This window comes from Leucoraja erinacea, chromosome 32 (assembly GCF_028641065.1).
Source record: "Leucoraja erinacea ecotype New England chromosome 32, Leri_hhj_1, whole genome shotgun sequence".
NCBI classification, from domain to species: Eukaryota; Metazoa; Chordata; class Chondrichthyes; order Rajiformes; family Rajidae; genus Leucoraja; species Leucoraja erinaceus.
Window position 1 is genome coordinate 25,238,048 of NC_073408.1, and position 27,077 is coordinate 25,265,124.

The window sequence follows — 27,077 nt, forward strand, 5'->3', positions numbered from 1 at the left end:
TGCAGAACAAATCCACCCTGTGCACACCAGGTAATTTTGACGACTACCTCAATCCTAAACACAACTGTTGATATGTGTTGATTTTGCTAAGCCAAGCAGCACCTGAACTGTACCTCTACCTGGGAACCAAGGATGTCAATGTAACCAAGCTAAAGCTTTTGTTAAATTATTCAGACAGTCCCGACCTTATGGTTAATGTAGCGTCGACAGTTTTTCCCTAATTGCCATTGACAAGGTGACTCTTGAACACCTGTAACTTGTGACGTTACTTCCTTGTTATTATTAGGTAAGAGGTTCCAGAATTTTCCCAGAACAGTGAAAGTACATCATTTCTGATGAAGGACTGTGTGCAACTACAAAGGTGACTTGAAAGTGCTGGTGTTCCAGTACTGGTATTCCAGTACACTTGCTGTAGTTACCCCTGCAGACGAGAACATCTGTAAGCTTTCAGAGGTGTTATCCAGGTAGTCTTGATGCAATGCATCGCGTCAATGAAAATGTTCACGCTCGCTTTCCTCAGTAGAAAATGTCAAATTAACACATCAAGAGATGCGTGGGAACAAGTGTCTAAAGCAACCTTCATTGAGTCACACTACGCCTACTCTGAACTGGAAGCATGTAAATCCTCTATCCACCCCCCCCCCCCCCATCACGCAGCCATGAATATTTAAACAGCTCAAACAAGATTCAGTCCTATTAAAAAAACAGCCCATCATTAATTTGGCACTGAGCTTCTACATTAGTTATAGTGCCCTCCGCAATGTTTGGGAAAAAGACCCATTTATTTACTCCACAATTTTAGATTTGTAATAGGAAAAAAAATCACGTGGTTAAAATGCACATTGTCAGATTTTTTATACATTTTGGTTTCGTCATGTAGAAATTACAGCTGTGTTTATACATAGTCCCCCCCATCCCCCCATTTCAAGGCACCATAATGTTTGGGACGCATGGCTTCACAGGTGTTTGTAATTGCTCAGGTGTGTTTAATTGCCTCCTTAATGCAGGTATAAGAAAGCTCTCAGCACCTAGTCTTTCTTCCAGTCTTTCTATCACCTTGGGAAACTTTTATTGCTGTTTATCAACATGAGTACCACAGTTGTGCCAATAAAAGTCAAAGAAACCATTATGTGACTGAGAACCAAGAATAAAACTATTACAGACATCAGCCAAACCATAGGCTTACCAAAATCAACGGTTTGGAACATCACTAAGAAGAAAGGAAGCGCTGGTGAGCTTACTAATTGCAAAGGTACTAGCAGGCCAAAGAAGACCTCCACAGCCGATGACAGAATTCTCTCTATTAAAAATAAAAATCCTCAAACACCTGTCTGACATATCAGAAACACTCTTCAGGAGTCAGGTGTGGATTTGTCAATGATCACTGTCCGCAGAAGACTTCATGAACAGAAATTCAGAGGCTATACTGCAAGATGCAAACCACTGGTTAGCCGCAAAAATAGGATGGCCAGATTACAGTTTGCCAAGAAGTACTTAAAAGAGCACCCACAGTCCTGGAAAAATATCTTGTGGACAGATGAGACAAAGATTAACTTATATCAGAGTGATGGCAAGAGCAAAGTATGGAGGAGAGAAGGAACTGCCCAAGATCTAAAGCACACCACCTCATCTGTGAAACACGGTGTTGTGGCCTGGGCATGTATGGCTGCTGAAGGTACTGCCTTGCTTATCTTCATTGATGAAACAATTGCTGATGGTAGTGGCATAATGAATTCTGAAGTGTATAGACACATCCTATCTGCTCATTCAAATAAATGCCTCAAAAAACACATTGGCCAGCAGATCATTCCACATCATCCCAAACTTACTGCTCAAGCATCAAAGGAGTTTTTCCAAAGTTAAAAATTTGTCAATTCTTGAATGGCCACGTCAATCACCCAATCTGAACTCAATTGAGCATGCCTTTTATATGCAGAAGAGAAAATTGCAGGGGACTAGCTCCCAAAACAAGCATAAGCTGCATGGCTGCAATACAGGCCTGGCAGAGAAGACACCCAGCAACTGGTGATGTCCATGAATCGCAGACTTCAATCAGTCATTGCATGCAAAGGATATGCAACAAAATACTAAACATGACTACTCTCATTTACATGACATTGCTGTGTCCCAGACATTATGATGCCCTGGTTCTTGGTCCTCCAAAATATTCCAAACGGAATTTAAACTGGAGGTGGCGGAAGGTGGACTTAAGCAAAAAAGGATTCTTGGAAAGAGATGCCTTAAATTTAGTTGTCTGGTTGAGTAACTATGGGAGGGCGAAGACTATTCAATGCTTTAATTGTGCAGGGGAAGAATGAATTGCTGTACACACCTGTCTTGGTAGCTGGTATCTCAAATTGGGTCGAATGCCCTCGTCTGCTCCTAATAGGTCCTGAAATGGGGGGACTATGTAATTTCTACATGGTGAAACCAAAATGTATAACATTGACCTTTATTAAAATCTGTCAATGTGCACTTTAACCACATGTGATTTTTTTTCTATTACAAATCTCAAATTGTGGAGTACAGAGGCAAATAAAGAAATGATGGGTCTTTGTCCCAAACATTATGGAAGGCACAGTCAGTTTCAGTTCCTAATCACTGGAAAATAGCAAAGTTTAAAATTACTAAACAAAAAACAAAACTCTGGAGGAACTCAGCAGGTCAGGCAGCATCTGTGGAGGGCATGGACAGGTGAAGTTTCGGGTCGGGAGCTTTCTTCAAACTGCTGCAGGTAGGTTGGACAAAACCTTAGAAAGGAACAGTTAGATGGGACAAATCCTGGTAAGTGATAGGTGCATTTGATTGACACATGGGTGGAGTCAGTGAGAAAAGGATTCGGAGTGACGAAAATATTAAATTCAGTGACCAGACCCTGCACAACTTACTGATCATACTCAAATGAATGATGGTAAGTATAGGGCAACAAGTCCCTGTGAACTACCATGTCATCACGCCACTTCCAGAAGTAAAATGGAAAACAGAGACCAATAGGCTCTTTAAAATGAGATTGTGGTTTGCATCGTGAAAAGGATAACTAGCAAGAACATAACCATAACTTTACAAAATGTAGTTCTAGCAAAATACATTGCCCTCCAATGGTATATTCACATATTTAATTTACAAATGTCCTACATACAAAGTTTTCCGATTCCTCGGTTCGCAATGGCAATAACGGAGATCATTGGCCCATATCTCCCGAGGCCCAATCTGCAACTTAAAATTTAAAAAGTGCTGGAGTAACTGTGTCAGGCAGCATCTCTGCAGGACACAAATAGGTGACATCTTGGGTTGAGATTTGGGAGGCTCACCTGCACCAACTGCAGTGAAAGCTATAATCACTAATCCTTTGCACCAAATAGCAAGAAAGCAAGACCCAAAAAATGAATAGCCCTCAGCTGGTATAGAATAAACCCCCATCCCAGACTATGATAGAAGGGATAGAGCTCCGCCTCTTAAATTATAAAGTGGTACATTTTTTAAATTATCTCTGTATTCTTAGCGGAAGCAGTCACTGCGTAAGACGAAAAGGGGTGAGAATGGGAAGATATGATTAGTGGTGGGATCATGTTGGAGGTGACAAAACGTCGAAGGATGATATGTTGGATTCACAGGCTGGTGGGGTGAAAGGTGAGAACTGGGGGGAATTTGTCCTTGATGTGTATGGGGGAGGGATTATGAGAATAGAACTATGGGACACAGGAGACACGTGTGAGGGACCCATCGGTTGCAGAAGGGGGTGGGGGGGGGGGGGGGGGGGGACCATATTCACTGAAGAATGAGGATTTCTCGGATGTCGTTGGTCTGAGTGATACAGCTTGGAAACAGGCCATTCGGCTCAACTTGCCCACACTGGCCAACATGTCCCAGCTACGCCAGTCCCATCTGCCCTGCATTTGGTCCATATCCCTCTAAACCAGTCCTATCCATGTACCTGTCTAGCTGTTTCTTACACATTGGGATAGTACCAGCCTCAACCACCTCCTCTGGCAGCTTGTTCCATACGCCCAGCCTTCTTTGTGAAAAAGTTACCCCTCAGATTCCTGTTAAATAGAAACATAGAAAATACATAGGCCATTCAGCCCTTCGAGTCAGCATGGCCATTCAATATGATCATGGCTGATTATCCAAAATCAGTACTTAGTTCCAGCTTTTTCCCCATATCCCTTTTTCCCTTAACCCCAAGAACTAAATCTAACTCTTGAAAACATCCAGTGAATTGGCCTCCACGGCCTTTTATGGCAGAATATTCCAGATTCACAACTCTCTGGGTGAAAAGGTTTTTCCTCATCTCAGTCCTAATTGGCCTATCCCTTATTCTTAAACTGTGACCCCCTGGTTCTGGACTCCCCCAACATCGGGAACATTTTCCTGCATCTACCCTGTCCAATCCATTAACATAGAAAACCGGTGCAGGAGGACATTCGGCTCTTCAAGCCAGCACTGCCATTCATTGCAATCATGGCTGATCGTCCCCAATCAATAACTCGTGCCTGCCTTCTCCCCATATCCCTTGATTGCACTAGCCCCTAGAGCTCTATCTAACTCTCTCTTAAATCCATCCAGTGATTTGGCCTCCACTGCCCTCTGTGGCAGGGAATTCCACAAATATTTCAGAATTTTAGATGTTTCTATCATATCCCATCCCATCCTTCTAAATTCCAGCGAATACAAGCCCAGTCGACTCATTCATCATATGTCAGTCCCGTCATCCTGGGAATTAACTTGGTGAACATATGCTGCACTCCATCAATAGCAATAAAGTCCTTCCTCAAATTAGGATACCAAAATTGCACACAATACTCCAGGTGCAGTCTCACCAGGGCCCTGTACAACTGCAGTAGGATCTCCTTGCTCCTAAACCGAAATCCTCTCGCAAAGAAGGCCAATATGCCATTGCTTTCTTCACTGCCTGCTGTACCTGCATGCTTGCTTTCAGTGACTGATGTGCAAGCACACTCGGGTCTCGTTGCACCTCACCTTTTCCTAATCTGACACCATTCAGATAATAATCTGCCTTCTTGTTCTTGCCACCAAAGTGGATATCCTCACATTTATCCACAATGTACTGCATCTGCCATGCTTCTGCCCACTCACCCACACTATCCAAGTCACCCTGCAGCCTCATAGCATCATCCTCGCACTGCACATTGCCATCCAGCTTTGTGTCATCCGCAAACTTAGAGATGTCACATTTAATTATCTCGTCTAAATCATTTATATTGTATATAACTGGGGTCCCAGCACCGAGCCTTGTGACATCCCACTAGTCACTGTCTGCCATTTTGAAAAGGACCATTTAATTTGTGCTCTTTGCCTCCTGTCTGCCAACCAGTTCTCTATCCATGTTAATACCCCACCCCCAATACCATGTGCTCTAATTTTGCACACTAATCTCTTGTATGGGACCTTGTCAAAGGCTTTTTGAAAGTCCAGGTATACCACATCCACAGGCTCTCCCTTATCCATTCTACTTGTGACATCCTCAAAAAATTCCAAAAGATTAGTCAATCATGATCTCCCCTTCATAATCCTTGCTGACTTAGACCGATCCCGTCACTGCTTTCCAAATGCACTGCTATAACATCTTTAATAATCGACTGCAGCATCTTCCCCACTACTGATGTAAAGCTAATGCCTCTGTCCAACATAGGCGTTTTTTTTAGGCGACTAGGCTGTCGCCACATGGTTGCCGGGGTGACACCTGTATGGTTGTGAGTAGTCTCCTCGGTTGCCCATGTTTCTGGTTGCAGATGGATTTTGAAATGTTCAAAACTTTTCCGCGACAGTTGGCATCGCCAATGAGCACAGCTTGACTTCTCCCGACATAGGTTCTGTCGTAGGTTGTCGCCAGGATGATGTAGGTTGCCGCCAGAGCCGACTTGGTTTTTTTTGTTGTTAAAGTATGATTCGATTTCAAATTTTATGACGAAGGAGGGGTCCAGTCGCTGTTTTTTCGGTGACCTGCTATGACTATGACAGTCGCCAGCAGTCGCCTCAAAAATAGCCTATGTGGGACAGGCCCATAACTGGTCTAAAATTCAGTATTCTCTCTCCCTCTTTTCTTAAAAAGTGGAGTTTCATTGGCTACCCTCCAGACCACAGGAACTGACCCAGTGTCGAGAGAACATTGAAAAATGATCAGTAATGCATCCACGATTTCTAGGGCCACCTCGAGTACTCTAGGATGCAGACCATCAGGCTCTGGGAATTTATCTGCCTTCAGTCCCAAAAAGTTCACCTAACACCATTTTCTGACTAATGTGGATTCCCTTTAGTTCCTCCCTCCCACTAGATCCTCAGTCCTCTAGTATTTCTGGGAGATTGTTTGTGTATTCCTTAGTGAAGACAAAACCAAAGTACTTGTTTAACTGTTCTGCCATTTTCTTGTTTCCCATTATAAATGCAATGGGAATCTTTTCCACCACCTATGTCCTCTGGTCCCTAGGTGAACTCTGGGCAAGACACTTCATGGATCTACCCCATCTATTCTTTTCATGATTTTATACACCTTTATAAGATCACCCCTCACCCGCCTGCACTCGAAGGAATAGTCTCAGCCTATTCAACCTCTCTATAGCTCAGACTCTCTAATCCTGGCAACACCCTCGTAAAATCTTCTCTGTACCCTTTCCAGCTTGACATATTTCCTATAACATGGTGCCCAGAACTGAACACAATACTAAATACAGCCTCACCAACGAACTATACAACTGCAACACGGCATCCCAACTTCTAGAGTTAATACTCTGACTGATGAAGGTCAATGTGCTAAAAGCCCTTTTGACCACCCTATCTCCCTGCGACTCCAACACTAAGGTCAACTCCATGCACTAGCTCCTAGATCCTTCTGCTCTACAACATTCCTCAGAGCCCCACCATTCACTGTAATAGCCCCTGCCTATGTTTTAGTTGCCAAAATGAAACAACTTACATTTATCTGTGTTACATTCCATAATGTCCATGTATGGAATATCTCATCTTGGGAGCAAATGCGGTGGAGAAGGAGGAATTGCGAATAGAGGATAGCATGACTGCAAGAGGCAGGTGGGAAGAAGTGAAGTCCAGATAACTGAGAGTCAGTCGGTATAGTAGACCTCAGACGATATTCCTGTGATGGAGACAGAGAGATCAAGAAAAGGGGAGAGGTGTCAAGGGGCAGTCCAGGTGAATTTGGGGGCAGGGTAGAAGTTGGCGGTGAGTTCCTCCAAGTTTTTATTATTCAAGATGGCCACTTTGGATTAGATGACCTAGACATCCTGGAAGCTATTAAAACGCATTCATCCAGATGTGGCAAATAATCCATAAGACCTAACTTGTGCCACGTGGATGATAGAAAGACTTTGTGCTGGCAGATAGAGTCTCTTGGTGGTGGTAATAAAGATGGTGGATGAACTGGTTGCCTAATTTTCATGGACTTTAGAATGTTTCTCAGAGCGATAAGGTGGCAAACATAAACCCACTATTTAAAGGGAAACGGAAACTATAGTCTAGTAGTCTGGCATTTTTGTTAAGGAAGTGGTAACATGGCATTTTAAAAATAACAATGTCACCGCGTGCGGCGAGTCTTAAGAGATTTCTGATGTAATAACTCCAAACCAAAGGCAAATCAGTTGATGTGGTTTATTTGGACTTTCAAAATCCCTGCCATACGATTTGCAGAAAAGGGTATACAAGGGAATTAGAGCATGGAACATTGGGAGGAAATGCACAAAATGGATTGAGGTTTGTTAAACATCAGAAAAATTAATGGGAATAAGCAGGTCATTTTCAAGTTTAAAAAAACTGCTGGAGGAATTGAGTGGGTCAGACAGCATCTGTGCAGAGAAATGGATAGACAACATCTTGGGTCGGGAACCTACTTCTGACTTTTATTTTCAGCATATGCAGTCTCTTATGTTTATTTTAATGTTGGCAATCTAAGGTCAGTAAGGTGTTGGGATCCCAACTGTTTAAATCAATAATTCAAAATATGATATCAGGACAAATATAAGCTTGCAAACAATACAAAGTTGGGTTGTAGAGTAGGATGTGAGAAGGATGCAGAGGTTTTGGGGGGGTTAAGATAGATTAAGTGTATGAGCACGTAAAAGGCAAAACCTTTTCACCCAGAAAAAAAACGTTTTGACCCAGAGAGTTGTGAATTTGTGGAATTCCCTGCCACAGAGGGCAGCGGAGTTCAAGTCACTGGATGGATTTAAGAGAGTTAGATAGAGCTCTAGGGGCTAGTGGAATCAAGGGATATGGGGAGAAGGCAGGCACAGGTTATTGATTGGGGACGATCAGCCATGATCACAATGAATGGCGGTGCTGGCTCGAAGGGCCGAATAGCCTCTTCCTGCACCTATCTTCTATGTATCTATGTTTATATGCATACATTTATGCCTTTATATAAAAAGGTATTATGTAAAGGTGTAAATGTAAAGTGGAATCTAAAGTGCAGACATGTAAGGTCACACATAGCATACAAAAGCAGTACATTTTTCATGTCATGTGACACTGATAGATGCTGATGTTCAGAGGGATCTGGATTTTCTTGAATAGCGGTCAAAAAACTTGCAAACCCCGCAAATAATTAGGAAAATAAATAAGATGACGAGTACTGGAGATACAAGAAACTGCTGATGCTGGTTTACAAAATAAGATAGTGCTGGAGGACACACTTTGTGTAAGTCTTGTCCTACCAAGGAAGGATAAAAGAACAGAGGCAATGCAGTGATAGACCACCAGACCTGCAGCTGGGCCTGTACTACTGAATTTTTACACAATGTGTGATCACACTGAAACAGTCTTGCATTTAGACAGGGTTTAGAAGGGTTTCGACCCAAAACGTTGCCTATTTCCTTAGAAGGGTTTCGACTCGAAACGTTGCCTATTTCCTTCGCTCAGTCTGAAGAAGGGTTTTGAACCGAAAAGGTGCCTATTTCCTTCGCTCCATAGATGCTGCCTCACCCGCTGAGTTTCTCCAGCATTTTTGTCTACCTTGCATTTAGACAGAGTGGGTGCACAGATATAATGGAAACACGCACTTTGGCGCAACTCGCCCATGTCCACCAGATTTTATAAAGTTAAAATCCCACTTGCCTGTGTTTGCAAAATATCTCTCAACAAGTTCCCTATCCATGTACTTGTCTAAACGTCTTTTAAACATGGTAATTGTACCAACTCTACAGCTTCCTCTGGCAGTTCATTCCTTATATGCGCCACCCTCCGCGTGAAGAAATTGCCCATCAGGTCTCTTAAATCTTTCACCTCTCACCCTAAACCTAAGCTTTCTACTTTTGCACTCCTCTTGGGAAAAAGACTAAAAATAAATTTAAATGGTTTTATTTATTTTTTAATCACCTTTTCTATGCCTTTCAATTTTGTATACTTCCATAAGATCACCCCCAGCTTGCTGTGCTCCAGGGAAAAGAGTCCTAGGCTATCCAGCTCAAATCATCCTGGTAACATTCAGATCTTTTCTGTGCTCTTTTCAGCTTAATCACATTATTCCTACAGCTGGGAGACCAGAACTTCACACAATACTCCAAGTGTAGTCTCACCAACATCAAGCATGCCAAATGCCTTTCACATCATCATACCCGTCTCACTATTTTGGACAAACAGTGCACCTGCACCTAGGGCTGTGGAGTCAATAACCAAAACACCCGACTCCAACTCCGAAGTATAATAATTCTAAATCTGCTAGGATGACATTACACAAGATGGCATTTCATAACAACTACAAGAATCATCAGGTTGCCTTTTAAACCCATGTCCTTAAAGTTTTGAGTATAATGGTTGTAGCTATGCTATTGTGGCTTTTTCATTGTTTATTCTTGAAAGTAAAACATCATTCATTATGCTAAAAGAAAAATATTACAAATAATGCTGTGACAATTAAAATTCCATTGAATTAAATAAAAATTATAAAGGCATTATTCCAAAATGTATTAAACTAAAGCCACAGATACGAGCTAAATGGCTAAACTATGACAGAAATAAATTCTCAAGTTCAATAAATGCATAGATAGTTAAGTTTGCTACAAAAGTACATACAAAATGTTCAAATGACATTCTCTTGGGTGGAAATAAAGTGTGCGGTATGTTTAAAAAGTGGGATTTTTTCCGATTTACGTAGTCTCTGAAATTTATGTTGAGGTCGGTGCCGGAGCCGGGACTTTTTCACCGACTGACTCCAGCGGCACCAAAATTGCTCCGACTCAGACTCAATGACTTCGACTCCACAGGCCTGCCCTCACCCCTCAGTCTCTCTGCCCTACAACACTGTCCAGGACTCCACCATTACTATGCAACTCCTGCCCTAGTTTGACTTACCAACATGCAATACCTCATTCCATCTGCCATTCATGTTGGAACGTAACATTCTGAATGAATGATACTTTATTGCCCAACTCTTATATTCTATGAATATGCCATATGCCTTCTTCACCACCTAATCCACTGGTGTCACTTTCAGGGAACTATGGAATTGACCCCAAAGACATCAACATTACTTAGAGCCCTACCATTTAGTGTAGATGTCATACCTGTGAGACTTCCTGAAATGCACCGTCACCAACTTGTCAATGGATCTATATCCTGCTGTAACCTTAGACAAATTTCCACATTATCCAAAACACCAATTTTCTTGTCATCTTCAAATGTACTAATCATATCGAACTTGTTAATACATAATCCCAAACAGCAAGAATCCCAGCACCAATCACTGCAGCACACCACTGGTCACAGACTTCCAATTGAGGAACATCCTCCTTCCACCATTCTCTGACTCCTATCAATCAGCTGATTTTAGATCCCATGTGCAAAAAAACTTCAAATTAGTGAAACAGGATTTTCCCACTTACTGACTCCCATAATTAGTCTCTAATTTTCTAAATACATGTTTCTTTCCCACAGCTATCAGGCTATTACTGTAACAGCCTATTGCACTTTATCTGTTTATTTATGTGTATATTGAACTGAACTATTCTGTATTTTTGTTCACAATATTCTGTTGTGCTGCAGCAAGCAAGTATTTCATTGTCCTATCTGGGACACATGACAATGAACTCTCCTGACTTGACTTTCTAAATATATGAAAATCCTGCCCCATAGAAATTTTGAATCTTGAAAACATCCTGGTGAATCTCCTCAGCACTCTCTCCAGCACAATCACGTCCTTCCTAGTTTGGTGATCAGAACAGCACACCATACTCCAAGTGCAGCCTAATCATTATTTCGTAAAATTGTAACATAACATCCTAACCGTTATATTTTATGTATATGTCACATGCCTTCTTAACCACTTCTATAATTTTACTACCACAGACATACTGGGAGTTTCTTCCCAGAGGCAATTCGGACTGTAAACGCTTATCTCACCAGGGACTAACTCTACTGAACGTTTTTCCTTCCATTATTTATTATGTAAAAGAATATGTGTGTTATGATTGTGTTTATAATTTGTTTGGTTGTTTTGTTGTTTATCTTTTGCACAAAAGTCCGCGAGCATTGCCACTTTCATTTCACTGCACATCTCGTATGTGTATGTGACAAATAAACTTGACTTGCTGTTCACTGGCCTCTTGTCATCTGCCCTATCCCTACTGCTCAACAATGAAATAGCATTAGCTATCTTCCAGTCTTCTCGTACCTAAACCAGGGGATAACAAAGATGCAAGAATCCTCTTATTAGAGACATGTTTGATTCTATTAATTTCTCCCTCCCCGAACCCAGTATCCTTAACTTCATGTGTTTAAGAAGGAACTGCAGATGCTGGAGAATCGAAGGTACACAAAAAAGCTGGAGAAACTCAGCAGGTGCAGCAGCATCTATGGAGCGAAGGAAATAGGCAACGTTTCGGGCCGAAACCTGAAGAAGGGTTTCGGCCCGAAACGTTGCCTATTTCCTTCGCTCCATAGATGCTGCTGCACCCGCTGAGTTTCTCCATCCTTAACTTCATTCTCTTTGGTAATTACAGATGAGATGTATAAATTTAGGACCTCATCCAATAGATTATCTGTTGGTTCCTAAGGAGACTCACTCTTACCCAGCTACCCTTTTACTCCTAAAATACTTATGGAATGACTTAGGATTCTGTCCCCCTAATTTCCTTATGTACGCTCCAACACCTTTGCTTGATTAGTGCCAATATCTCTTGTTTTTCGTGATTAAACCTTCAATAACCCTAGGTTTGATATTTAGAAACATAGAAAATAGGTGCAGGAGTAGGACATTCGGCCCCTCGAGCCTGCACCGCCATTCAATATGATCATGGTTGATCATCCAACTCAGTATCCTGTACCTGTCTTCTCTCCATAACCCCTGATCCCTTTAGCCACAAGGGCCACATCTAACTCCCTCTTAAATATAGCCAATGAACTGGCCTCAACTACCTTCTGTGGCAGAGAATTCCAGAGATTCACCACTCTCTGTGTGAAAAATGTTTTCCTCATCTCAGTCCTAAAAGATTTCCTCCTTATCCTTAAACTGTGACCTCTTGTTCTGGGGCAATTTATGCAGCATCTAGACAAAGGCTTGAATCACCAAGGCATGGAAGGAATGAACCTAATGTGGGTAAATGGAATCAGGTCCAAGAGGTGGTATGGACATAGTGAGCTGAAATGTCTGTTCCTTTGCTGTGTAATTATGACTATGTGGGATGGAAAGATTTTTAGATATTAAGGGAATCAAGCAATTTGTGGTTAGCATACAAAAATGACAAAAAGACAAAATATCAGCCATGGCATTAATAGGTATATTGTCACATACACTGAGATAGTCAAAATAATTTGGGTGCTGTCCAAGCAAAGCATACCACGCTTGCATAAAATCAAACCATACACAAATTCAATACTACATCATCATCTATATCTCTCGTTTCTCTTTCCCGTGACTTTCAGTCTGAAGAAGGACTGAAACGTCACCCATGCCTTCTGTCCAGAGATGCTGCCTTTCCCGCTGAGTTACGCCAGCATTATGACTAACAGACATGAGATTGCTTAAATCTGTTTTTCATGCATGTTGGAATTTGTAGGCACACCTGATGCTGCTTCTAGCATGGCTTCTGCACGTTACTCAAGACTGATTCCCTAGGTTGTCCATTAGATGGCAGCGATGGAGCCCAATTCTACTACAATTGACATCTTACGGATGCCCATTTGAGCTACTAAATACAATCCACGTCTGCCTTATGCACAGCAGAGGTGCCACAAAGCAAGATAGAAGTATTCTGAATGTGCAGATAGTGCAGTCTCAACAAATATTGTGCAGTATTCACTCCCACTGATGCTATCATGGATAGATACAATTACAACAGATGGTCTAACAAGGACAGCATCTGGCATGGTTACTCCTCACATTGGCTCACATACTCCTCACATTGACATACCTTGTCTGGTAGCTATGTATTTTAGAATTCAACCAACATGATTATTGTTGGGACTACCGAACCAAACTTAGTGATGGGCATTAAAGCCAGAGTACAATTTTCCGTTGTTACTCTCACTGCTTCTTCCAACTGTTGTTCATCAAGGACGCAGACTGTTCATCAAGGACATGAGGCAACAACTGAAATGTTCTGCATGTTGCACTAATGCCATGAGATTTCAGATACAGATTTCAAACAAACATTGCTCTTTCATCACAAAGTGCTTGGACAGAAAGGTCAACATGTAAATCCATCTTTAACCGTGTAACAAGGCACAAGGCATGCTTTCCTTTTAGTTACGGTGGAAAATGTTTTGCTGTGGATTATTTTATTATTTACAGTCATCCTGAATATATCTCAACCATTAAAAGAAATAAAGTGTATTAAACTAATTTTAACAGGCTAGCGCGTTTACCCAACCATGTCTGTAAGTAGTATGCAGGGTGTTTGTTGAGAGTGAATTATTGAAAACAATTATCGGTCTGGTTTGTCAACTGCTTACATCCAAGTGTTCAAGAATCACTAAATCTGAACCTGAAATTTCAACCACTACACAAAATTTGATATGCTACAATGCATAGGCCAGTCAGTATTTGTAAAGAAAGTGCAAGTTACAATTGGATACTCAACCAGTATACACTATGTGTGTGACAGAACCTGTCTCTGCTGGCAGACACTGATCGGCTGCAAATTTCCAGTACTATCTATTTATTATAGACAGAAAAAATGGCACAAGAACAGGTGTTCCACTGTATCGCTTGGGAAGTGTATCAAGCCTGCAAAATCATTAAGGTTCAATGATGGCTCCAGCTTATTATTGCACCAATGCGTTATTCCTCCTCTCTGGAAAGGCCCGAATCATGTTATTTACAAACTAAGCAAAAGTGTGAGAAAAGTGAAGTTCTTTGCAGAATACACAATTGTACAATTCATGATCAGCCAGTTTTACTACACAAACAACTCTTGGAAAGAAAGATAACATCAAAAACAGTCGAAAGATGATTAAAATAAGGAAGTGGTCAATTTTCATTAAATTACTACCCCCATTCAAAACACAATTTGGTTAAGATTGCTTATCCAATCTTTATCTCAATTAACTGGCCATCGACCTATTGTTAGATATTGTAAATAAATGGAGGGACACATCACGTATCAAACAAGTACAACTTTCAATTCATAATAATCTTGCACTGCCAATTGCCGGATACATCAGCGAGCACTCGCAAATTAAAATAAATTGGACCACTGACAGCTGCTAAAAATTGATACGAGTCACCTATCTTTTTATAAATATAAAAGAACAGAGAAAGGATATAAGAACACTGGTGATAATTAATAGTGGTAGTTAGGGGGTGGGGAAATGGTACAGGTCCAAATATGGACTTGAAGACAATGAGAACTTTAAATTATTCAATATCTTTTAATGCAAAGTATTTTCTATTTTACCTGTATTTCTCTCAATTAAGTCACTGTATAAAAATTCAGTTTTGCACTCTAGACAATATCCTCCAACTGCGTAGCTCACAGGTCGAGGGTCATACAGTTCTGTATTGTCTTCGAGTTAGTTGAAAAGCAAAACAATTTTTCCTCTGAACACCAAACAATTACACATTTGCAGCCAATATTTGCAGAATCTTACACCAACCTTCAGGCTGTCTGCAGCTGAGCTTAACACTCAAAGCACAAATTCAATGATTTACACAGAACAGGTCAGACAGTTTACCCTAATGCAGAACTTGAACTTCAACCTCCAAACACATGCAGGCATCAAATACTTTCCATCATCCATATAATCTCAATCACCACTTCACCCACAGAACACCTCTCATATTTTATACAAATTGACATTACGCTCACACAACTTTAAGTGAAGCTTAAAGCAACCATCTCCAAAACGTGTATTGACAGAACATGCAATGTTAACCACCAGTGTTGGCCTGTGCCCAAGCTGCCAATGCCTGATTGAAGTTACCAGTAAATATGCAGGCTCAATTTCAGTTTCCTTTCCCTTCTTGGGGTTAAAAATGAACCATCCACTCTGCACCTCAAGTACTGCCAAACATACTCTATCACTCTGGTCCACATCCTCCATTGCCATCCTATTCAATCCTTTATTAAACCAAGCCCAACAGATGACAAAAGAAAGCCTACAGTCGGGTTCCATCATTTGGGTACTGCTCTGCCCAAGACCACAGGAAATTGTAGATAGCTGTGGGTGTCGCCCAGTCCATCACACAGACCAGACTTCCCACTGTTGACTCTACACCATGCCGTCTCAGGAAAGCAGCCAACATAATCAAAGATCTTTACCAACTGGGCCATTCCTTCTTCTCTCCGCTCCTGTCAGTCAGAAGATACAGAAGCCTGAAGGTACGCACCAACAGACTCAGGTATAGCTTATTTCCTTCTTATCAGGCTTCTGAACAGTCTTTCAATATGACCAAGTATAACTCAATTCTCCTCTACCTCATTGGACTTTGTCTCTGGAACTGTTGCATTATATTGCTGAGAACTAAATTCTGCATCCTGTATCTTTAACTGTTCTACCTATAGTATTGGAGTTGGCTTGATTGACTTAATGGATAGTATTATGTAATTTGATTGGTGAGCATAAAAAACACCTCACTGAACCTTGATACACATGACAATAATAACCCAAACCAAACCCTACTTTTTGCTTTCCATGTTTATATCTCCCATTCCTGCACACTTCCCACGATATATGGTCTACTTCGGAAATCATCCATCACAAGGCTCAGTCACACCTCCCACTTCTTCACAGCTCAGCCTGAATCTCTGGACTAAGGATGCCAACTTGAATTCCCACATTCCACAACATATAACAAATTGCCTTTTGGAGAAGTTTTAAAGCAACTGCACTCAGGGGCGGAAAACCCAGGGGGGGGGGGCGTCCCCTCCATGTTTTGAGAGGTGGGGGACATCCCCCCAAAGTTTTTGTAATCCAGATTTTAAAATCCGGTGAAATCTCCGCTTTTCGTGAGACAGTGGGGATGGTACTGATGATCGAGGGTGCCGACTGGAGGAGAGAGACATCGGTCAGCAGGCAATGGGGGCGGGACATGATTCAGCGCGATCATTGGAGGAGGGAGGAGTGGGGGGGGACTGAGGATAGAGTGTGGTGGATTGGAGCAAAGATCTTATAGAGCGCGGTGATTGGAGGAGGGAGACATGGCACAGACCTGCGCGCTTCATCCGCAGCCAGGATTAATCCCGTCCGGGTCTCCGGCGTTGTCCTGTCCCCTCCCGAGTACCAGAGAGGTCGGCAGCAAAGATCCTCCGCTATAGGATCTTTGGTCGGCAGTCAGACGGGCCAGCGCAGAGAAACAGCGCTAAACCCAGCTAACTCTGCCTGTCCGGTCAGGTGAGCTTACAACCCTTCCTGGACTTGTGGGAAATATGGCCAGCGCTGAGAAGCAGCGCTGGTGTCCCGTCAGTCCAGACAGGGCTGTAGTTAACCCGGTGAGACAGGCAGAGTTGAGATTAGACACAGCCGATAAATCTGCAGATGTAAACAAGAACACTAGACAAAACTCTTGTTACTGTGTTATACCAAACCATGAAGAAACTGAAAAATGCTGAGAATACTCAGCAGTTCAGACAGCATCAGTGAAGGACAGGGGGGAGAAAATGGTGAGTTTGGACGTGTGAGGGGGGAATGTTCTTCTCCTCAAGGCAGCCCTTTAGAGATCGTTGGTTACACAGAAAAGCTGGAGAAACTCAGCGGGTGCAGCAGCATCTATGGAGCGAAGGAAATAGGCAACGTTTCGGGCCGAAACCCTTCTTCAGACTGATCGGGGGTGGGGGTGGGTGGGGACAAGAAAGGGAAAAGGAGGAGTAGCCAGAAGGCTGGAGGGTGGGAGGAGACAGTAGGGGAGCTGAGGAAGGGGAGGAGACAGCAAGGACTAACAGAATTGGGAGAATTCGATGTTCATGCCCCGGGGGTGTAGACTCCCCAAACGGAATATGAGGTGCTGTTCCTCCAATTTCCGGTGCTGCTCGCTGTGGCCATGGAGGAGACCCAGGACAGAGAGGTCGGAGGCGGAGTGGGAGGGGGAGTTGAAGTGCTGAGCCACCGGGAGGTCAGCTTGGTTATTGCGGACCGAGCGGAGGTGTTCGGCGAAACGATCGCCCAACCTCCGCTTGGTCTCACCGATATAGATCTGCTGGCATCTAGAGCAGCGGACGCAATAGATGAGGTTGGAAGAGATGCAGGTAAACCTCTGTCGCACCTGGAACGACTGCTTGGGTCCTTGAACGGAGTCGAGGGGGGAGGCAAAGGGACAAGTGTTGCATCTCCTGCGGCCGCAAGGGAAAGTGCCCGGGGAGGGGGTGGACCGAGAGGGAAGGGATGACAACTCCCTTGTCAATTCTTCCCTTCCCTCTCGGTCCACCCCCTCCCCGGGCACTTTCCCTTGCGGCCGCAGCAGATGCAACACTTGTCCCTTTGCCTCCCCCCTCGACTCCGTTCAAGGACCCAAGCAGTCGTTCCAGGTGCGACAGAGGTTTACCTGCATCTCTTCCAACCTCATCTATTGCGTCCGCTGCTCTAGATGCCAGCAGATCTATATCGGTGAGACCAAGCGGAGGTTGGGCGATCGTTTCGCCGAACACCTCCGCTCGGTCCGCAATAACCAAGCTGACCTCCCGGTGGCTCAGCACTTCAACTCCCCCTCCCACTCCGCCTCCGACCTCTCTGTCCTGGGTCTCCTCCATGGCCACAGCGAGCAGCACCGGAAATTGGAGGAACAGCACCTCATATTCCGTTTGGGGAGTCTACACCCCCGGGGCATGAACATCGAATTCTCCCAATTCTGTTAGTCCTTGCTGTCTCCCCCCCTTCCTCAGCTCCCCTGCTGTCTCCTCCCACCCTCCAGCCTTCTGGCTACTCCTCCTTTTCCCTTTCTTGTCCCCACCCACCCCCACCCCCGATCAGTCTGAAGAAGGGTTTCGGCCCGAAACGTTGCCTATTTCCTTCGCTCCATAGATGCTGCTGCACCCGCTGAGGTTCTCCAGCTTTTCTGTGTAACCAACGATCTCTAAAGGGCTTGCCTTTGTCCAAACCACCATTTTCTCCCCCCCTGTCCTTCACTGATGCTGTCTGAACTGCTGAGTATTCTCAGCATTTTTCAGTTTCTTCATGGTTTGGTATAACACAGTAACAGGAGTTTTGTCTAGTGTTCTTGTTTACATCTGCAGATTTATCGGCTGTGTCTAATCTCAACTCTGCCTGTCTCACCGGGTTAACTACAGCCCTGTCTGGACTGACGGGACACCAGCGCTGCTTCTCAGCGCTGGCCATATTTCCCACAAGTCCAGGAAGGGTTGTAAGCTCACCTGACCGGACAGGCAGAGTTAGCTGGGTTTAGCGCTGTTTCTCTGCGCTGGCCCGTCTGACTGCTGACCAAAGATCCTATAGCGGTTTCTCCAGCTTTTCTGTGTAACCTTCGATTCTCCAGCATCTGCAGTTCCCTCTTAAACACTTAGAGATCGTTGATGACTTACTTCCATCCAGTTTTGCTTCCTGACATAGTTAAGGGAGTAAACATGGGTGCCACAGAATCTTCAATAGAAGGGACGGGTGGTGGCTGAATGGTCATGTGTATGGGTATTTGTAAGGTGAAAGGACCACACTACGGTATCCAGTTTACAATACAGACAAACTTCACGAAGATGGCCATAATTACAACATCTCTGTGGCTCCCTAGAATATGTTCCCCCTCCCAGATGTGGCTGATGGGGATGTGGATTTGTGACTGAAGTTGTTCTCTGCCAAGTTTTTGTATTTCGCCAAGGATATCTTCTGTTCCTTTCCCATGACTTTCAGTCTAAAGAAGGATCTCGTCCCAAAACATCACCCATTACTTCTCTCCAAAGATGCTGCCTGTCACGCTGAGTTACTCCCGCTTTTTATGTCTACCTTTTCAACTTCTTGCCTGAACTCAACCAAAAAGGGCCAGGTTACAATAAGTAGCCACAGTGGAAAAATTGAGCCAGTCAACGCTATAGTGAAAGACAGCGACAAATATACCTAGAGGGCAAGAAGTCAGAGGAAGGAGATCCAAGTACATCTCATAATCTAAGATCATAATAATTTCATACCACACTCCCAGTACCTCCAGCTTGGTTCCATCTATTCTGATGATACCAGTGTTTCCATTGTACTATACTTTCTTTTTTCCAGTAATTGGTTGAGAGCTTTAAGTTCCTTGGCGTAAATATTACTTGCGATCTGCAGTGGACCAACCACATTGAAGCAACAGCCAAGGCTGCACACCAATGCCTCTACTTCTGGAGAACCTTGGCATAACATGACACTTACCAACCTCTACAGATGCACGGTAGAACGCATCCTTCAGCTTGCATCACAGCTTGGTTTGGGAACAGATTTGCCCAAGATCAAATGAAATTGCAGAGAATTGAGGATGTACGACTATCGACTTCATCTAAACCACGGTGTCTCAGGAACCAATCAGACTTGTCCCACCCCAGTCATTCTTTCGCTCACAGAAGATACAGTAGCTTGAAAGCACACCACCTGAGTCACAAAAAGCTTCTTCCTCACTTATCAGGCTGCAGAATGGCCCTTGTATAAACTGGGGTATTGTCCGATTCACCACTGCAAACATTGATCTTTGTCTTTGGAACTGAAAACTTATCTTCTTATATCTTCTCCCAGCTCTAGCTATTGTCCAATCACATTGATTTTCACCTTCCTCTCTACCAGCCACCTGGATCAACAGATCTGCTATAATTTCTAACCTTCAAAACAAAAAGCTAACACCACACATTTTCTTGGAGCAATTCAGCGGGACAGGCAGCATCTCTGGAGAGAAGAAATTGGTGATGTTTTGGGTCAAGACCTTTCTTCAGACTGAGAGTCAGGGGAGAGAGAGTCTTGAGACATGGAAAGGTGTGGTGTGAAAATGTGAAATCAGATCAGACAATAAGGAAATGTTAACCATTCTACACGTCACCCATTTCTTCTCTACTGACATGTTGCCTGTCCCGCTGAGTTACTCCATCATTTTGTGTCTATCTTCGGTGTAAACTAGCATCTGCAGTTTCTTCCTACACCAGACATTTTATTCTTCCGTTTCAACACTCCTTTGGGATTGCATCCGATGTGACTCCGGTCCACCCTTTCATCTGCACTAATGTCATTCCCCTTCTCACACAACTGCACAAGATGCAACTCGGAGTAAAGGTATACGTACTCGACAATAACTGACTATGACTCAGTACATAGTGCATAGAACAGTACAGCACAGGGACAGACCCTTCTGCCCACAGGGCCGAACATGAATCCAGGTTAAACTAATCCTCGGCCTGCAAGTCATCCATACCCCCATTCCCTGCATATCCATCTGGCTATCTAAAGGACTCAAATATCATTAATTTCTGCAACCATTTATAATACGACATCTACCCTTTTTTTTTTTCTTTCCTTCCGATCAGAGAAAATGCAACACTACTCCATGGCCACACAGTAATTCACTTGCACTACTTCAAATTAAGTGTCCTCAATGAGAGGTCCACTGTATTGGAAAAACAAAATGCAGCCTGAATGACTGAATGCTGCATCTTCATTCAGTCCTCAAGAGTGACCCTGTTTTCAGCTGCCTGCCATTTTTAATCATCTTCCCATTGCCTGCCTGATCTGTCAGTCCAATGTAAGCACAAGGAACAATATTTCACCTTCTAACTCGGCATTTTACGATGCAACATTGAATTCAACTTACAGATGTGCATCAATAACAGTTTGCATCAAAACTAACCAGACAAGATATTATCAATTTGTAACATTAACTCTGTTATTCTCTTTCCATAGAGAATAACATAGTCTGCCCTGCTGAGTATTTCCAAGAGATTTTCTTTCCAGGTTTTAAATGTTCAGTGGCATCTGACAAAGCCAGCTCTTCTCCTTTACCTCTTTGTTCTCATTCTTCTATTGTCTTTCTCTCTCTCTCCATTAAACATTATATCTAAGTATTTCCAGACTTTACTGTTTTATTTCCAACAACTTTATACTTTAAAAAAGTGAATTATTTCTAAAACCTTTCTGTACAGTGCGCCTTTGCCTCTGTTAAGCTTATCTCTCTCTCACCCAATTCTTTTTCACATTTAAATATCCTGCAAACGCCTGGGAGCTGTTCAATCGCATTCCATCCCTTGTGTCGACAATGCACACACTGCAGTCAATGCACATTGCTACATTTATCATTCCCCTCATATCTGCTGTTTGCAGCTCCCAACCCCAGTCCTCCTTCGAGTGAGAGAAGCAGGATATCTCTAGTCATTACGTTTCTTGGCCGTATTTCCACCGTTTTGACATTATTCAATATTTCTCATTGGTATTAGAAATAATAGAACACACACTACCACCCTCAACCTGAACATGCATTTAATGTTACCACATGTCACACAGGGTTGCAGCTGACCTACCATTGCACAATTTACAGAATGAAAAAACTATCAACAACAAGGTTGCACCATACAGTTAGATATAAGAAACCGCAGGTGCCGGTTTACCAAAAAAACAACAAATCAGTGCTGGAGTAACATAGCAGGTCAGGCTGCAACTCTGGAGAACATTGGTAGATGACATTTTGGGCCAGGCCTGGTCCTAACCCGAAAGATCACCTATCCATGTTCTCCAGAGATGCTGCCTGGCTGGCAATGTTATTCCAGCACGTTTGCACCATACAGTTATCGCATTTTTACACTAGAATGACAGATCCTGTAGAAAGCCATGGAGATTTGGATCACACTCTTGAGGCAGCAAGCCCAATACCCATAACCAGTCAATAGCCAGTGTAAACCCTTTCCCAAGGCTGGCATCTGTAAGCATCAAACAAGACATGCTCATATCGCTGGCCACTGATCCACAACTATTATTAACCCCAACACCTACCCTCCTGCTCGGGCTTATACTCAATACTTCCCTTCCCACAACTAGGCACATTCAGCCCGTCTTTATCTTCAGCTCCTCCAGTTAACCAATTGACAACAGATCTCGGTCCAGACGTGACGGTTATTCCACTATTCTTGCTTCACCCAATTTCACCAGCAGCTTACCCCAAGGCATCTTGGTATATGTCACACTCACTCACCACTAACTCACACTCGCCAGCAACCCCAAGTAACACCTGCAGTGCCCCACATTCACTCCCACCGTACCGCCCTCTTACCCCTCCGCCATGTCCCCCTGCCTTGTTCCCTCCCGCCCCACCTGTCACCCGCCGCCCTTTACTCCTCTCCTGTACTCCCTTCCCTGCCCCAGTCCCCTCCTCCAAGTTCCCTCACCTCGCCCCCATAACCTGTTCCTCACCTCGCCCCCTTTCTATGTTCCCTCCCCTCACGCTCGCCATAGTCGCCAACAAGTAACACCCGGCGTGGCACCCCCTGACCGCTCCACGTTACCCCCCTCCCTGCTTCATCCACGCTCCCGCCCTACTCCCCGCTCCCAGAGGTATCTCCCCCATCCCAGCCGTGTCTCTCCTTTCACCCTACTCTTCCCCTCGCCCGCCCTCGCCGTGTCTCCCCCCTGCCCGCTGTGTCCGCCACCGCCGCCGCTCCCCTCCCGCCCGCTCTCGCCCTTCCCTCACGCGGCACCGGCTCTCCCGCCGCCTCGCTGCCGGAGTCTGTGATCCGCTCCAGGCCACGGCCACTGCCGCGGCGCACAGGCCGTACCTCTGTCCGCTGCCTCGGTCCTCAGCGGATCTGGCCACACCGTAGCGGCTGCATGCCGTCGCCGCCCGCCAGCCCGCCTCAAGTCCTGGCCGCCGGTACCGCCGCACGCACACCCCGCCCTAGCCGGGACGTAAGCACGTACAGTACCGCCCCGGCCACAACGCCATCACGCACGGGGAGTGGGGCCCTCACAAGTGACGTCAACACGCACCGCCCCGCACCGCTAGTGACGTCAAAACGTACAGCACAGCCCGGCCGCACTGGCTATGATGTCAGCACGCACATCACCACGCCGCCCAAGCCGCTGGTGCGCACCGCTCTCCACGTCCATGACGTCAGCCCGTACTCTGTGCTCTCAGCACCAAAGATCCTAGAGCGGAGCAAGATAATCTTTGCTGCTAACTGCAATGGGCTGACGTGTGGTACGCAACGGAACGGAACGTGGGCCTTTTTTTCATCCATTTCCATAACCGGACCCGACGCGCAGTGTAATCAACGTTGCAGGGGAACAGTTTGTGTTAATAAATTCAAATTCTGAAAATGAGGAGAAGATTTTTACCAAATAACTTTTATTTTAGGATGTTTCCGTAACCGGCTTCCGTCTCCGCACTATTATCCTGTGGGATCTTTGGTGCGGGGATGGAAGCCGGTTACAGAAATGGGGCCTTAAATTACCCATGAATCTGCCATGACCGTACTACGTCTTTTTCGTTGAGTGGACTATCTTGCTCGTTATAGGATCTTTGCTCAGCACCGCACTGTCCGCCCCGCAACGTCACAGGCACCACCAGACACGTCAGCGCGCACTCTGACGCTGGCACACCCCAGTAGTGCTCAATGATGATAGAGCGGAGCAAGATACGCCACTCGGTGAAAAAAGCATCGTACGTCATGGGTGGTTGCTGGCGCCATTTTAATGGGCTGCCTCGATACTGTCATGGCATCGACATCTATAGGGGGGTTGCACTAAGGTCATCGGGTCAAAGGGCGTGACGCACAGAGCAGCTCAATCCATGTGGAGGACATGGCAGCCTCGGTATACACTATTAACCCACGAAACGCGTACTTTCCTGCTAAAAACTGCCGAAATGATCATTTTTCGCGCTGTAAATAATTGTGGGTGCTGTCATTGAAAGCGGGAAGGTATCATGTTTAAACTGGTTTTATCTCATGGTGTAGCGTCTTTTACAATCCGCGACTAATAGCTGCATTCATTGTCGTGTCCAGAGAGACAGCACCATCTCGATAAGCCTTCGCCGTGTCAAAACAAACTCAAAGTCAGAGCAATTTGATTGCAATATTGTGGGGTTATTTTTTTGGGTGACTGAGCGCTCAAAATCAAATGCTCTAGTATCTTTGCTCTGAACCCGAGCACCAAGGTGTAAGCGGCCAAAGGTGCGCATCCCTCAGGACAGCCCCCACCCTCCCCCCCCCCCCCCCCCCCCCCCCAGGGTCAGCGCTGTCCAGCCATGGCTGCCCTCCGTCCCGTCTCCCCCTGTGAGCTGCACTGTCAGGGGCTGTGGGTCGGCAGCACCCACACACGGGGCTGGGTGGAGCGGAGCCGGTTTGGGTGGGGCAGCGGCACTGGGCAACGTCAGCTGCAGCAAAGTTGTGGACGGTCTGCTCCCTCCGCCCACCCAGAGTCTCTGACCGCGCTGCACCGACACCGCAGCCTCTTCCTCCAACCCCCCCTCCCCCCCCCCCAACCTCCCCCCCGACTCCCTCCGACCCCCTCCAACCTCCCCCCGACCCCCTCCAACTGAGACAGCATCTATGGAGCTAAGGAAATAGGCAACATTTCGGGCCAAAACCCTTCTTCAGGCGGATGTAGGGTGGGGGGGGTGGGAAAAAGAAAGGAAGAGGAGGAGCCCGAGGGCTGAGGGAGAGCTGAGAAGGGGAGGAGATAGTGAGGGCTACCTGAAATTGGAGGTCAATGTTCATGCCGCTGGGGTATAAACTGTCCAAGCGAATTATGAGGTGCTGCTTTTCCAATTACCGGTGGTCCTCACTCTGGCCATGGAGGATGCTCAGGACCGAAAGGTCGGATTCTTTAACTTCAAGTAACCCCTGCATTCCCTTTTTCTACATCCCTCCCCCACCCAAATCTTACCAGCTTCTCGTTCTCACCTAGCAAAGTCTGCTTCCTTTATTATCGTTACTTTTTTTGCATATCTTTCATTTATTTGTTCTATAGTGTGTCTCTCCGCATCACCATCTATATCTCTTGTTTCCTTTTCCCCTAACTCTATTCTGAAGAGGGGTCCTGACCCAAAACGTCACCCATTCCTTCTTTCCAGAGATGCTGCCTGTCGGAAAAAGAGAGGGGGAGGGGAAGGGGGAGGGGGAGGGAGGGGGGGGGGGAGAGGGAGAGGGAGAGAGAGAGGGGGTGGGAGAGAGGAGAGAGAGAGAGAGAGAGAGAGAGAGGGAGAGAGAGAGAGAGAGAGAGAGAGAGAGAGAGAGAGAGAGAGAGGGAGAGGGAGAGAGGGAGCGAGGGAGAGAGAGAGAGAGATCAGGTTGGTTAATGCGAACTAAGCGGAGGTGTTGGGCGAAGCGATCGCCAAGCCTGTGCTTGGTCTCGCCGATGTAGAGCAATTGGCACCTTGAACAGCGAATGCAATAGATGAGGTTGGAGGAGGTGCAGAGGTTCACCTGCACCTCCTCCAACCTCATCCATTGCATCCGCTCTTCTAGGTGCCAACTAGGTGCCAACTGCTCTACATCAGTGAGACGAAGCACAGGCTTGGCGATCGCTTTGCCCAACACCTCCATCCCATTCTGAATCCGACCTTTCTGTCCTGGGCCTCCTCCATGGCCAGAGTGAGTCCCACCACAAATTGGAGAAGCAGCACCTCATATTTTGCTTGGGTAGTTTACACTGCAGCAGTATGAATTTCAGGTAGTCCTTGCTTTCTTCCTCTTTCCCCTCCCCTTCACAGCTCTCCCACAGCCCACTGTCTCCGACTCTTCCTTTCTTCTTCCCACCTCCCCACCCCCACATCAGTCTGAAGAAGGGCCTCGACCCGAAACGTCACCTATTCCTTCGCACCATCGATAATGTCTCACCCGCTGAGTTTCTCCAGCATTTTCGTCTACCTCCCATGTGATTAAGATCAGCAGTCCACAACAATACCTTTACTTATATAATTGTAAAAATGTCGCCGGGCTTCAAAAATTACGTTCTCAAAATAAAAATCCCAAATTAAAAGTAAAATATTAAGATAGATGACCAAAAATTTGGACAAAATAGATAGAATTATCTAGGATAGCCTGTAGATTTATATTAAGAGTTTAAGGAATGATCAAAGATTTCAGAGAACCACGAGGAACTGATGGTTTCCCCCATCAATATTTTCATGGGTTGTGGAGTCCAGCAATGGAAATTGTCAAAAATGTAGAAACTTCTCAGATGTAAATCCCTGACTCCTTATGCTCACTGATCTACATTGACCCCGACAACCTGATCATTGTTTCCAAATCCGTACATGAATTCACTCTTCCATTTCTCTCTAATATCCAATTTTAGATAAATGTATATAACCATATAACCATATAACAATTACAGCACGGAAACAGGCCATCTCGGCCCTACAAGTCCATGCCGAACAAATTTTTTTCCCCTTAGTCCCACCTGCCTGCACTCGTACCATAACCCTCCATTCCCTTCTCATCCATATGCCTATCCAATTTATTTTTAAATGATACCAATGAACCTGCCTCCACCACTTCCACTGGGAGCTCATTCCACACCGCCACCACTCTCTGCGTAAAGAAGTTCCCCCTCATATTACCCCTAAACTTCTGTCCCTTAATTCTGAAGTCATGTCCCCTTGTTTGAATCTTCCCTATTCTCAAAGGGAAAAGCTTGTCCACATCAAGTCTGTCTATCCCTCTCATCATTTTAAAGACCTCTATCAGGTCCCCCCTTAACCTTCTGCGCTCCAGAGAATAAAG

At 44.9% G+C, this 27,077-nt stretch overlaps 1 protein-coding gene across 3 annotated transcripts in view; it reads right to left on the reverse strand.

Moving 5' to 3' along the window:
* Positions 1-23,281, reverse strand: part of LOC129712461 (rho GTPase-activating protein 32-like) — a 570,135-nt gene extending 546,854 nt beyond the window's left edge. For 2 of the 3 annotated variants that reach the window (XM_055660923.1, XM_055660920.1), the window contains exon 1: positions 23,127-23,281. The gene's annotated coding sequence lies outside the window, so the exon portion shown is untranslated. The remainder of the gene's footprint in view (positions 1-23,126) is intronic. The other variant, XM_055660918.1, reaches the window with a different exon arrangement.
* Positions 23,282-27,077: the final 3,796 nt, after the last annotated feature.